Genomic DNA, 15,654 nt, shown 5'->3' with positions numbered 1-15,654 from the left:
AACTGAAAATAGAATCTGGGAGCAATGATTTTATTAAAGATTTCCTATTTCCCTGTGCCATGCGGCTGCTTCCCACTAGCTATCCACCCTACGTTTGGTAGTGTATATATGTTCATGCCACTCTCACTTTATCACAGCTTACCCTTCCCCCTCCCCATATCCTCAAGTCCATGCTCTAGTAGGTCTGTGAGAAGAGACACACAGAAAGAAACAGGTCTTCTTTTTCTGCTTGACACTGTTTTTCCTGGTTGTAATTCCTGGAACAGTTATTGTAGAGGAAAGCATGCCACCCACTGGAGTTCTTTCCCAAAGACTCTGAGAAAGAAAGCTTCACCCATTCCCTTTGAATTTCTCAAGTGTTGCAACAAAATCATCCAGTAATGTGACATTACTTACAATGTCCACCGGAGGGCGATATGCTCCTACTGATACCACCTGTTGCATAATCTGCGAGGACTAACTTAGTTACTTATAGTATTAAGAACACATAATAAATAAGTAAAATAAAAGACGCCCCTTCGATATATGTAAAGACATAGAGGAAAAGATGTAAATGGCACCAGTCCTGCCCCCCACTCCCATTTCCTTACCCATGGTCCCAGGGTAGACTAGATTCCCAGGGGTCCTGGAATGCTTCTGTTCCACACTGATGTGTGACACAGGGCACAGAGTTCATGGCTTCCCCTGGAGTATAGCTGGTCTTCTTAGGTTCCTTTGTATCTCATCCTGGAGAGAGGACAAGATTAGGAGATGAGTATTATTATTGTAACCATTTTAGAGATGAGGACCCTGAAACTGAAGCCCAGAGAAGTTTATTATCTGGTCCAAGAATAGGGGCCTCATCTCTGTACTCCCACAGCACCCTGTTCTTTCCCTAGCCATACTCTGTTGTAAGCTGTTATTTGTCTTTCTCATCCACTAGATGGAAGCGATAGATGCCTAGGGACTGTATTTTTTTTAAATGCAAATGTTTTTTTAAATATATATAAATTTATTTTTTGATTTTTGTCTGCACTGGGTCTTCGTTGCTGCACGTGGGCTTTCTCTAGTTGCGGTGAGCGGGGGCTACTCTTCGTTGCGGTGAGCGGGCTTCTCATTGCAGTGGCTTCTCTTGTTGCGGAGCATGGGCTCTAGGTATGCAGGGCTTCAGTAGTTGTGGCACGTGGGCTCAGTACTTGTGGCTCGCTGGCTCTAGAGCACAGGCTCAGTAGTTGTGGCACACGGGCTTAGCTCTGTGGCATGTGGGATCTTCCCGGACCAGGGCTCGAACCCGTGTCCCCTGCATAGGCAGATGGATTCTTAACCACTGCACCATCAGGAAGTCCCTGCATTTTAAAAAATTTATTAAAAATTTAAAAAGTTTATTTTATTGAAGTATGATTTGATTTACAGTGTTGTGTTAATTTCTACTATACAGCAGAGTGATTCAGTTTTACATATACATATACATTCTTTTTCATGTTCATTTCCATTATGGTTTATCACAGGATACTGAATGTAGTTCCCTGTGCTATATAGTAGGACCTTGTAGTTTATCCATCCTATATATAATAATTTGCATCTGTTAATCCCAAACTCCCAATCCATCCCTTTCCCACTCCCCTCCTCCTTGGCAACCACAAGTCTTTTCTCTATATTCATGAGTCTGTTTCTGTTTTGTTTCATTTGTGTCATATTTTAGATTCCACATATAAGTGATATCATATGGTGCTTGTCTTTCTCTGTCTGACTTACTTCACTTAGTATGATAATCTCTAGGTCCATCCATGTTGCTGCAAATGGCATTATTTCATTCTTTTTCATGGCTGAGTAGTGTTCCATTGTATATATATACCACATCTTCGTTATCCATTCATCTGTCGATGGACATTTAGGTTGCTTCCACGTGTTGGCTATTGTAAATAGGGCCACTATGAACATAGGACTGCATGTATCTTTTCGAATTATGCTTCTGTAGGGACTGCATTTTGTTCACTGCTCTATCCTAGCATGGAGAGCAGTGCTAGGCAGCTAGTATGCATAAAATGGAGTAAAGCTGGGGAGATAATAAGGTATGAGGTGGGGTAGGATGAGGTTCTATCTGACGTGATTCCTCTGTTAGGGGCTTGGATGACTGAAGACAGGAGTATGTCTGAGAGGACAGAAAAGAAATGATGTATGTTGTTTGATGAGTCCATTAAATGGGGAAAGAGCATCTAGCATCCTGCAGACTTGTAGCCTATTACTTCTTCTATCCCATCACTGGACTGCTCTGACTCTCACTTTAAGTGGCCAAAAATGGCACCTGAGAGAATGTATATTAATTATCTGGATCCTAGAGCCAACTACAATCATGATCATCAATCCTTCTTATCAATGCCCTGATATAATAACAGCAACAACACTAGCAAATTCTTATTGCATGCTTGCTAGGTGTCACTCTCTGTGCCAGGAGATTATATGCATGACCTCATTTAAACCTCACAGTGAAGTTGAGTGTGTTTCTTTTCCAGATTTTACAAAGCCAGACATCAGTAGGTAGAAGACTTGGGATTTCAGTCCAGGCCCAAATGCCAAGTCCTTGCTCTTTCCTTGAAGTAAGAGATGCCTAAAGCATGGCACATAGACCACTGTAAGTGTCCACAATGACTTTAATGGTACATGGATGAACATCTCATATACTATTTAAAGTGTATTATATTTTTTGTGCAATAGAAGAGAAGACGGCTAACACATGAAGAAATTTTGAGGCCTTCTTTGGAGACAGGGGGAAAAACATTGACATCACACAGCCTGTGCAAGACCTTTTAAAGACTCCCTTGAACACCTCTGTCCTTTCCCCACTGGGTCTAAGCTGCTTATCGCTTCTCTTTCCCTCCAATTCCCCATCCCCAAACACCTGGGAGGTCATCCCCTTGCCCCAAAAGCTTGTCCAGTGTCAGGTTCAAGCACTTTCTCTCATCACTTTTCACCAGCACAACAGTTCTCAACTTTCATTCTTACACCAGCCCAGGACACATACATTGTATGCCAGCTTAACAATGCTGTCTGAAACTCCTGAACATGGGTTTTTAACCAGATAAACTCATGAATGATTTGCACACGGCATAGAGAAGCAGAAAATAGTCAACATTCACTTTGAAAGAAAAATCACTCTGAGGAAAAGAGAAAAATCATATATACACATTTCTTTGTACAAAAACACTAACATGATAGAAGCATGAAGTCTTGAACCATTTTTTTTTCTTTCTCTCTCTGGATCCCATCCATGCAATGGAATGTCATATAGGTGTAACTCTAAGTGCAATTTAGTATTTTCTGACCACCAAGATGATGAAATCTCCTGGGGCATATATGTAAGTTAATGTTCTCCCTCCCTTTCTACCTCTTCTAGCTCAACTCAACCTCTAGATGGTGAAGGGACAAGCTATTCCAAATAACAAAGGAGGAAGCTTGTGGACTTGGGGGACATGTTAGAGAAACTAGGTCATACATTCCCTCCCTCCAGTTTGGGGTGGAGGATGATGGAAAAACGAGGGGTAGGGATTGAAGGATGATAGCTTCTCTGTGTGATGGCACAGTCATGTTACTCACAGTTATACATGGAAACATATCTACTTAGTTGGGTTTTATTTATTTAAAAATAAATTTAAATGCTTGAATTATTATTATTATATTTTTGGGCTGCACCATGTGCAGCTTGTAGGATCTTAGCTGCCTGACCAGGGATCAAACCCGGGCCCACGGCAGTGAAAGCAAGGAGTCCTAAGCACTGGACACCAGGAAATTCCCCTTAGTTGGGCTTTAATTTGTTGATAAGTCAGGTTAAGCAATTCAGTGCATATTGTATGCCCATCTAATGAAACATATGTACAGAAGAGAAACAGCAAGAAAATGACAAATTGAAAGAACTCCAGACCCTTTTACCCAAGTGCTAGAACACTGAAGATATTTATTGGAACTTTACTCCTATGAAATATTATTGCCTTAGTGAAAAGCTGGAGAAAAACTAAACATCCATCAGAAGTTGGTTAAATAAGTTATGGAAGAGCCATATTTTAAAATTCTATGAAGCCATTAAGTGATGATCCTTATACATATCATTTGGCATGAAAAGACACTGACCACCTATTGTTTGATAAAAATCTCCTGTATCAAGAAATTACATATAAATTAATGCTGGTTTTGTCATATACAACATAGTAATACATATTTTCTACTTATTGGTATTTATTTCTGAATACTTAACACATGTACAAGATAGGAACATCAAACAGGGCATACAGTGCACAGATATCTCTCTCACTCTTCTGTCTCCCTGTCCCCCTACCCAGAGACAGATTCCAAAACAAAACCAAGCAAAATGACAGCATCATTTGAAAAATAAGCACAATGAGGTATGTAATACTAATAAATCTTAAATACATTAAAATACATTAAATAAACAATGTAGCTGGAAATAATACCTATGTCTAAGTAGCGAAAATGTGAGTGCCAACCTAAAACACACACAGGGATAAGCAATAGAAAACGTCCTAAAAATGTTTAGGAAACCATTTGGATATAGTGGTCCTACGTACCAGATGCAACTACTAAAAACAATCCTGTTCACAATAGTGCCATAACCATACAGTACATATGAACAATCTGCAAATGATTTTTGAGAACTGAGTGATGTAACAGACAACTTGAAAAAGTAGAGCCACTACTTGCTGATTGGACTGGAAAATTATGATTATGGTTGTACCCAGACAAATGTGTGCTCAGGTTTTTTGTTTTTATTGTCATTATGAGCAAGTCCATTGGAAAACACTGGCGGGGCAGGGGTAGAAACTTGGCGCGACATCACGGGTTCACCAATCCAGAAACAGACCTCTTTCACACACTGTCTTTGACAAGCACTGAGGTGGTTCCCTCGTGTTTCAGGTGTGTTGTGGGCCAGTGCCTGCCCCTCTTCGGGAAGAGAGGCAGGGGCTCACTTGGTAGACCCATTCTGGACGGCTCTGTGCTCCTTCATGACCCCCTCCCCCCAAGTCGCCACTGTTGAGCTCCTCGACGACCACGCTGCACACGGTGCCCACGTCCAGGAAGTGTGAGGCGACGCCGTAAATTCTGGGGTGAGAGACTAATGCGTGGAAACTCTGCACCCCGCACCTGCTGCAGAAGCTGTGCAGAGCTGGGTGGGTGCGGGATCGGTACATCATGATGCTCCTGGCGCCCAAGAAGAGCATGAAACGCGAGACTGGGACGAGGAAGTGTGGGTGCTGCTTCCTGCACAGCCTGCAGCTGCGAACCAGAACTCACAGGTTTGCAGGGGCCCAGGCTCAAATTTAACCATGCGGCAGTGGTTCACCCCCAGTATAGTTCACCAGGCCTGGGGACTCGAAGGTGTCCAACAAACTTGGCCGTATGCATGCAGCTGAGGCCTCACAGCTTCCCCAATATCTCCCGCGCTCTGGCTGCGCGCCCAGGTGTATCTTGTTGAGGGGGACACGGAGGGCGCCGGAAGCTTCGGGGCTTGTGGCACACCTTTGGAGCCCGCCTCCCGGGCTCGCCGCCAATCAGTGCTTCTGCTGAATCCTTACCAGATCCCACCTGACCGCCGCTGGCCTCCTCCCTGCTGCGTGGCTCCCCACCCGGATTTGGATAGGTGGGCACCGGCGTGTCCCTGACCGGATGGCTGCACAGGCGGTGGCAGGATCCCCGGTTTCCTTTTGGACCCGCGGCTGAACGTTCACGATGCTCCTCACTCTGCCCAAAGCGCCTGTAGCCTTCAAGTGTGTGCCCACCGCCCCTGGTTTCCCAGTAAGTTACGGAGCAGCCTCATTGCATCAGCCTGATTGACCACTTGTGCTGTGAAGAGACCCTTCCCTTGCCCCTATGAAACAGCATTTACTGGCCTGAAATTCTGGCTGAGCCTATCAGCTGCTCCTTCTCCTAACTACTGTTTTCTATTGGTGATGTAAATCAGCAGCCTAACCTTAAAATATTGAAACACTGAAAATACTGCAGACCTTTTAGCTAGCAGGTAGCAGCAGACAGAACAGTTCAAAATAAGCATTGTTCACCTAGTAGAGTCAAACTGAGGCATACAAAAAGACTTTCAGGGATGAGAGTGTGTAGTGTGTGAGTAGTTGTGCTAAAGTTGGGAGTAGTAAAGATGATGACCCACAATACTGTGTTACAACACACCAGTGGATCCATAGAGAAACTGGATGTTAACCTCAATATAGGACAAAAAGTCACTTATTTAAATCCGTTCTCTAAGAACAGGAAGTAAAAGAAGAAACAATACATTAATTTGCCCATCTGTACCAAGAACAAATTAACAAAGTGAGAGAGTGGCACTAGCAAATGTAAAATAGATAGCTAGTGGGAAGCAGCCGCATAGCACAGGGAGATCAGCTCGGTGCTTTGTGACCACCTAGAGGGGTGGGATATGGACGGTGGGAGGGAGGGAGACGCAAGAGGGAAGAGATATGGGAACATATGTATATGTATAACTGATTCACTTTGTTGTAAAGCAGAAACTAACACACCATTGTAAAGCAATTATACTCCAATAAAGATGTTAAAAAAAAGAAAGGAAAAAGTGGAACCAGCTTTGCCAATGTAGCAAGTTCAGCCAGTAGACTGGGTTCTCCATGGGGGGAAAAAAACGGTTATGAAGAACCTAGGGGCAGGACAGGAATAAAGGCACAGATGTAGAGAATGGAGTTGAGGACACGGGGATGGGGAAGGGTAAGCTGGGATGAAGTGAGAGAGTAGCACTGACATATACACACTGCCAACGTAAATTACATAGCTAGTAGGAAGCAGCTACATAGCACAGGGAGATAAGCTCAGTGCTTTTTGACCACCTGGAGGGGAGGGATAGGGAGGGTGGGAAGGAGATGCAAGAGGGAGGAGATACATGTTTATGTATAGCTGATTCACAGCAGAAACTAACACACCATTGTAAAGCAATTATACTCCAATAAAGATGTTTAAAAATAGCAGGAAAAAAAAGAAAGAGCATGTCTGCAACACAGGAGATCCCTTAGTATTTCCACACCCTGTGATTGAGGACAATGAAGAATTACAAAAACCCAATTCAGACAGGATTGCTAATGGTCCAGACCCTTCAGGAACAAAAGTTTGGGTCACCCCACCATGTAAATAACCATGACCAGCTGAGGTGTCTGCTGAAGGCATAGGGAATATGGAATGGGTAGTAGAAGAACGAAACTACAAATACCAACTACAACCATGTGACCAGTTACAGAAATGGGGACTGTAATTGTCATGAGTATTTTCTCCTTATTTTGTTATGAATATGTTTTTGTGTATATATACATAAAATAAGCATGTATCTTTTTTCTTTCCTTTCTTACCTCCTTATCATATGACATAAGATGTATTAACTTCCTATTATAATATTTAAATGTTTTTAATTTTACATCATGGTGTTTTTTTTTGAGCAGAAACCAGTCTTGTTTTATTTGGAAGACCAAGATCGTCATGGCCATAGTTCAGTGGAATGCTACCTAAACTCCATGGGTTTTGAGCAAAAAATCAGGACAGTTACACACTAAGTTTGAGTTTGCCTACAGGGGAGAGCTTTTATATAAATGAATTCCAAACCGTCCTTCCCTCTACATGGGAGATCTGCTGGCTCTAGGGAATCTGGCTGGAATACCAAAAGCTGCCATAAAATGTATATTTTGTTGCCCCTTCTGATTATGTCTGGTTACTGCCATATGGTCTTTATGAAATCACAGTTATTCTTAGAAAATATCCTTAAGTGTGTGGTAAAAATGCACAGGACAGAGAAATATAGGCAAATAAGAGTTTGGTTTCCAACCACAGATTTAACAATCTGGCCCTAAACAAGACTTCTGGCCTTACAGCTAAGTGCCTGGGAGTGGAGACAAGAAAACAACAGAAAAATGTAACCAGATCTGTCATTATTACTCCTGGTAGAAAGCGTAAGATGCCTGTATTAGTTTCCTAAGGCTGCTATAACAAATTGTCACCAACTGGATGACTTGGAAAAATAGAATTCCATTGTCCCACCATTCTGGAGGCTAAAAGTCTAAAATGAAGGTGTTAGCAGGACCATGCTCCCTCTAAAACCTATAGGGGAGGCTTCTATTCTTCTTAGCTTTTGGTGATTTGCCAGAAATCTTTGGCATCCCTTGGCTTGTAGATACAGCACTAAAATTCTCTGTCTTCACATGACCTTCTCTCTGGGTGTCTTCTCATTGTCTTCCCTCTGTGTCTGTCTATGTGTCCAAATTTCTCCTTATGACAATATCAGTCATATTGGATTAAGGCCCATCCTGACCTTATTTTAACTTGATTACATCTGCAAAGACCTTATTTCCAAATAAGGTCACATTCTGAGATACTGGGGGTTAGGACTTTGACAGATCGTTTTTCGGGGGGTGGGGCATAATTCAACCCATAACCTCCTAATGCAGTCTCATTATTCTTTTTTTTCATGGTTGAATAATATTTTATTTATTTATTTATTGTGTGTATGAATCTTTTTAACATCTTTATTGGAGTATAATTGCTTTACAAGACAACCCTCAGAATGGGAGAAAATATTTGCAAATGAAGCAACTGACAAAAGATTAATCTCCAAAATTTACAAGTAGCTCATGCAGCTCAAAATCAAAAAAACAAACAACCCAATCCAAAAATGGGCAGATGAAAAAATGCTCAACATCATTAATCATTAGAGAAATGCAAATCAAAACTACAATGAGATATCATCTCACACCGGTCAGATTGGCCATCATCAAAAACTCTAGAAACAATAAATGCTGGAGAGGGTGTGGAGAAAAGGGAACACTCTTGCACTGTTGGTGGGAATGTAAATTGATACAGCCACTATGGAGAGCAGTATGGAGGTTCCTTAAAAAACTAAAAATAGAACTACATATCCAGCAATCCCACTACTGGGCATATACCCTGAGAAAACCATAACTCAAAAAGAGTCATGTACCACAATGTTCATTGCAGCTCTATTTACAATAGCCAGGACATGGAAGCAACCGAAGTGTCCATCAACAGATGCATGGATAAAGAAGATGTGGCACATATATACAATGGAATATTACTCAGCCATCAAAAGAAATGAAACTGAGTTATTTGTAGTGAGGTGGATGGACCTAGAATCTGTGATACAGAGTGAAGTAAGTCAGAAAGAGAAAAACAAATACCATATACTAACACATGTGTATGGAATCTAAAGGGAAAAAAGTCATGAAGAACCTAGGGGCAAGACGGGAATAAAGACACAGACCTACTAGAGAATGGACTTGAGGATATGGGGAGGGGAAAGGGTAAGCTGTGACAAAGTGAGAAAGTGGCATGGACATATATACACTAGCAAACGTAAAATAGATAGCTAGTGGGAAGCAGCCACATAGCACAGGGAGATCAGCTCGGTGCTTTGTGACCACCAAGGGGGTGGGATAGGGAGAGTGGGAGGGAGGGAGATGCAAGAAGGAAGAGATATGGAAACATATTTATATGTATAACTGTTTCACTTTGTTATAAAGCAGAAACTAATACATCATGGTATTTAAGTATGGGTGATCAAGAAGAGTAACCATCACCCAAGAAGTTTGTATCTTTTTCTGAGGAAAAGGTTAGTGCATTTTCAGTTGTAGGCAGGATAGCTGTATCATGTTAGGTAGAAGGATGACCTTGTTATTGTCTTTATTTGGAGATTAAGTATGTTTTAAGGAGATGCATACAGGTGCCAAGTTGATATGGGGTGAACTTGTAATGCTTAATTTTATGTGTCAACCTGGAGGATATTTTTGGATGAGATTAACATTTAAATCAATGAACTCTGAGTAAGCAGATTGTCATCCATAATGTGGGTAAGACTCACCTAATCAGTTGAAAACCTGAATAAAACAAAAAACTGGCCTCCCAGAGCAAGAGGGAATTCTGCAGCAGATTGTCTTTGGACTTCTTAGGCACCATTGGCTTTCCTAGGTCTCCACCTGCTGGCCTTCAGACAGGAACTGCACCATCAGCTCTCCTGTGTTTCCAGCCTGCCAGCCAACATTGCATTTTTTGTATTTGTCAGCCTCCATAATCATGTGAGGCAATTATTTATAATAAGCCCCCCCACACACACACACCCTATTGGTTCTGTTTCCCTGGAGAACTCTGACTAATGGAAATACTTTTTCAGCCCCACATTCTTTCTCCTCTCCTGGGACATCAATGATATGAATATTAGATTTTTTGTTAGACTACAACAATTCCTTGATACTCTGCTCATTTCATTTTTTCAGGCATATACTTTCTGTTCATTAGATTCAGTAAAATTTATTGATCTCTCCACAAGCTCACTGATTCTATTTTCTGTCATCTCTACACTACTATTGAGCCCATCCAGTGAATTTTTTGTTCTGTTATTATGTTTTTTTGGTTCTATAATTTCTATTTGACTCTTTTATATACTTCTTTTCTTAGGTCTTTTCATTTTTTCAAGCAAATTTTTGTTTACTTTTAAAAAATTAATTAACTTTGTATTGAGGTATAATTGACATGCAACTTTCTGTTAGTTTCAGGTGTACAACAAAATGATATGATATTTGTAGATATTGAGAAATGATCACCACAATAATTGTACTTAACATCCATCACCTCATATAGTTACATAATTTTTTTTCTTGTATTGAGAACTTTTAAGATTTACTCTCCAGAGTGAAGTAAGTTAGAAAGAGAAAAACAAATACCATATGCTAACACATATATATGGAATCTAAAAAACATGGTCATGAAGGACCTAAGGGAAAGACGGGAATAAAGACACAGACCTACTAGAGAATGGACTTGAGGATACGGGGAGGGGGAAGGGTAAGCTGGGACAAAGCGAGAGAGTGGCATGGACATATATACACTAGCAAACGTAAAATAGATAGCTAGTGGGAAGCAGCCACATAGCACAGGGAGATCAGCTCAGTGCTTTGTGACCACCTAGAGGGTGGGATAGGGAGGGTGGGCAGGAGGGAGATGCAAGAGGGAAGAGATATGGGGACATGTATATGTATAACTGATTCACTTTGTTATAAAGCAGAAACTAACACACCATTGTAAAGCAGTTATACTCCAATAAAGATCTTAAAAAAGATTTACTCTCTTAGCAACTTTCAAATATACAGAACATTATTATTAACTAATTATATAACTGGAAGTGTGTACCTTTTGATTCCCTTCACTCAATTCACTCACCTCCCCACTCTCTCCTCCCCCCACCTCTGGCGACCACCAATCTCTTTTCCTGTTCTCTATACTTGTGAGCTTATTGTTTTGTTTTGTTTTGTTAGATTCCACATATAAGTGATATCATATGGTATTTGTCTTTCTCTGTCTGACTTACTTCACTTAATATGATAATCTCTAGGTCAACCCATGTTGCTGCAAATGGAATTATTTCATTCTTTTTTATGGCTGAGTAGTATTCCATTGTATATATGTACCACATCTTCTTTATCCATTCATCTGTTAATGTACATTTAGGTTGTTTTAACATTTTGGCTATTTTAAATAATGCTGCAATGAACATGGGAGTGCAGATATCTTTTCAAATTCGTGGGGCTTTTTTTCTTTTATGACTAAATACTCAGAAGTGAAATTGCTGGATCATACGGTAGCTCTTTTTTTAACTTCTAAAGTATTTCCGTAGTGTTTTCCACAGTAGTGGCACAAATTTACATTCCTACCAACAGTGCACTAATGTTCTCTTTTCACCACATCCTCACCAACACTTGTTATTTCTTGTCTTTTTGATAATAGCCATTCTACCAGGTGTGAAATGGTATCTCATTGTGTTTTTGATTTTCATTTCCCTTATGATTAGTGATGTTGAGCATGTTTTCATGTACCTGTTGGCCACCTGTATGTCTTCTTTGGAAAATTGTCTATTTAGATCTTCTGCCTGCTTTTTAATAAGATTGCTTGTTTCTTTGCTATTGAGTTGTATGAGTTATTTATGTATTTTAGATATTAACCTCTTATTAGATATATGATTTGCAAATATTTTCTCCCATTCTGTAGGTTACCTGTAATTACTTTTTGAAGCAGTTTTATAGTGACTGCTTTAAAATCTTTATGAGATAGTTCCAACATCTAATTCATCTCAGTATTTGGTGACATTTGATTGTCTTTTCTTATTCAAGTTTTTATCTTCCTGATTCTTGGTATAATAAGTGATTTTCAGTTGTTTTCTGAATATTTTAAACATTAGGTTAAGAGACTCTTTGCCCTTTTTATATCTTCTATTTTATCAGGCAACCACACTGTTAGGTTTAGTGTATAGGTTCTGGCCTGTAATTCTAATGACAATTTAGTTTCCTGAGATTTTTCAATGCCATTTGATCTGCTTTATTCTTCTGACTCTGCTTGATCTTACATTGTTACCACATGCAGGGAAAGAAGATGCTTCCTCATCACCCAGTGTGGTTAAAGTGAGTTGTGGGGAAATCCAGACCCATAGGACAGAAAACATTTCTCCTAACCTGTTTTTCATCCACTCACTGCCAGGAGCTTCCCACTCTATCTCTGATAGTGCAGCCAGGGATGGGCTGCCTTTTGCCATGGTGTGGAAGGCCAAGAGCCATGGGTCTGGGTGGTGGGTCAGGAGACCCTGGCCCTGTTCATTTTCTGCCACTGAGTATAGACCCAGGAGGCACCAGGCCTAGGATACCTTCAGCCGTTGGATGGAAGTCCAGGACCACTGGACCTAGGTGGCTGGCTGCCGGTGAGTATAAGATAAGGAAACATTGCCTTGGGCTGCCTTCTGCACTTCAGTAGGGGACTGGGAGACACTAGGGCAACTGGCATTATGACTGCAGGTGGAAGGGCTCATCTGTTGCCTCCTGATGTGGAGCTGGGAGTGTGTCAGCTTTCCCTAGTTCTTCTGTTACTTTTAGAGTAGATTAGATTCTGCTGCTGCTGCTGGCTAGTGTGGAGCATGGGAGATAGATTGTCCTCTCTCTCCCAACTCAGCTAATGAAGCTACCACAGACAGATAAGCCAGCTGCTGCCACTGGGTATGGATTTCCCTGCTAAGCTTTCCCTTTTCCAGATCTTTGTTCAGAGAGAAAAAGCTTTTTTTCCTTTTCCTTTTCTTTTTTTGGAGATTTTTTTGGTCTGTACCTATTGGCAGTTTGGGGGTTGCAGACCCAGTCTGGGTTATGGGAATGATGTAAAGAAAACCCAGGGAACTCTCTGTGCTGTTGTTCTTCAAGTTCTGAGTTCACTATTTAGCCCATCTTCTTCTATCTTTTAGAGTCGCTTGAATTATTTTCAGGATCTTTAGTTGTATTTAGAGAGGAGGATCAGAGAAAAGTGAGTCCATGCCATTGTCTCAGAAACAGACTATAATGACTAATTTTGACATACTATGATCTAAATATCATTGTTTTCTACTCTCTTGGCTCCAGCCAAGAAAGGTTTTTCTTTTTAGACAAAATAAAACTATCAGTCCCAAAGGGAAATTATTCCTGAATGCAAGTGGAAATCAGTGGTAAGTCATACAACAAATATCTAAAAACATTTTGGTTTAATTCTCCAGGGTCTGCTCTACTCCAGCAATAAAGGAAAACCAAGATTCAACTAGTTCTCTAAGTATTATACTGGAGCTAGTTCATTTTTATTATAAACACTTGCAGCTCCAGGACACAGTAAGGCAGGAAACATGGAATGTAATAAAAATGGCTGTATCCCAGTTGCCATGAGAACATCTAGCACCCAGATCATTGTTTCTGAATGCTGTTTCCTAATGAAAGGAATGACAGCTCCTTGGACAAATCGTTGATTCCTGTGAAGGCATATGGAAAGTCTAAGATTAGTGTAGGACAGAAAATAAAGGAGTGCTCAAAACAATTATGTGGGGTTGTCAAAAGAACACAGAAGACAGCTTGAATGGGGTTCACACTGCCTAAATCTGCACAGTATGAGGATTAGAATAGATAATGATTTAGAGCATTCCCTAGGATAAATCATATGTTGCACCACAAAGCAAGCCTTAACAAACTTAAGATTGAAATCATATCTACTATCCAAAATGGTACGAATCTAGAAACAGGAAGAAAACTGAAAAATCCATATATACGTGGCAACTAAACGATACGCTGCTGAACAGCCAATTTGTCAAAGAAGAAATCAAAGGGGAAATTAGAAAGTATCTTGAGACAAATGAAAATGAAAATACAACATACCAAAACATAATGGATGCAGCAAAAGCAGTTCTAAGAGGGACATTTATAACAATAAGTGCCTATATAAGAAAAAATATAGAGATATCAAATAAACAACCTAACTTTATACCTCAAGGAATTAGGAAATAAGAACACAGTAAGCCCAAAGTTAGCAGAAGGAAGGAAATAAAGAACAGAGCATAAATAAATGAAATAGAGACTAGAAAGACAATAGAAAAAAAATCAATGAAACTAAGGGTTGTGGGGTTTTTTTGGAAAGAAACAAAATTAAGAAGGCTTTATCTACACTAACCAAGAAAAAACAGAGAGGATTCAAATAAACAAAATTATAAATGAAAGAGGAGACATTACAACTGGCACTACAGAATTACAAAGGATCATAAGAGGCTACTATGAACAATTATATACCAAGAAATTGGATAACCTACAAGACATAATTCCTAGAAACACACAAATTACTAAGACTGAATCATGAAGATATAGAAAACTTGAACCAATAATGACTAAGGATACTGAAGCAATAATCAAAACCCTCCCCCCAAATAAAAGCCCTGAACCAGATGGTTTCACTGGTGAATTCTACCAAAATTTAAAGAAGAATTAATGCCAATCCTACTAAATTCTTCCAAAAAATTGAAGAGGAGTGAACATTCCCAAACTTATTTTGTGAGGCCAGCATTACCTTGATACCAAAGCCAGATAAGGACATTACAAGAAAAGAAAACAATGTGCCAATATCCCTGATGAATACAGATGCAAAATACAAGGATATATTGTACAACACAGGGATATTTTATAATAACTAAATGGAGTATAACCATTAAAAACTGTGAATCTCTATGTTGTACACCTATAACATATAATATTGTACATCAGCTATATGTCAATTTTAAAAAGTCTTTTAAATGAAAACAATTCTCAACAAATTCTAACAAACCAAATATAACAGCACATTAAAAGGATCATACACCATGACCAAGTGGCATTTATTCCTGGGATGGAAGGATGGTTCAACATATGCAAATGAATAAATGTGATACACCACATTAATAGAATGAAGGACACAAATCATATGATCCTTTCAACAGACACAGAAATAGCATTTGAAAAAATTCAACATCCTTTAATGATAAAAGCTCTCAACGAATTTGGTATAGAAGGAACATGCCTCAACATAATAAAGGCCATATATGACAAGACCACAGCTAACATCATACTCAATGGTGAAAAGCTAAAAGCTTGTCCTCTAAAACTAAGAACAAGACAAGGGTGCCCACTCTCGCCAATTCTATTCAAAGTAGTACTGGAAGTCCTAGCCAGAGAAATTGGGCAAGAAAAACAAATAAAAGGTGTTCAAATCAGAAGAGAAGAAAAATTGTCTTTTTTTACAGATGGCATGATTTGTAACATCACCAACAACTGTTAAAATGAACAAATGAAT

At 39.9% G+C, this 15,654-nt stretch overlaps 1 pseudogene; it reads right to left on the bottom strand.

Annotated features, from left to right (window-relative positions):
- Positions 1-4,714: 4,714 nt before the first annotated feature.
- LOC131748146 (centromere protein V-like protein 3) overlaps positions 4,715-15,654 on the bottom strand; it is a 44,269-nt pseudogene continuing 33,329 nt past the window's right edge.

This window comes from Kogia breviceps, chromosome X, assembly GCF_026419965.1.
Source record: "Kogia breviceps isolate mKogBre1 chromosome X, mKogBre1 haplotype 1, whole genome shotgun sequence".
Taxonomy (NCBI): Eukaryota; Metazoa; Chordata; class Mammalia; order Artiodactyla; family Physeteridae; genus Kogia; species Kogia breviceps.
The sequence above is the reverse complement of the archived record's forward strand: the minus strand, read 5'-3'. Positions and strand labels throughout refer to the sequence as shown.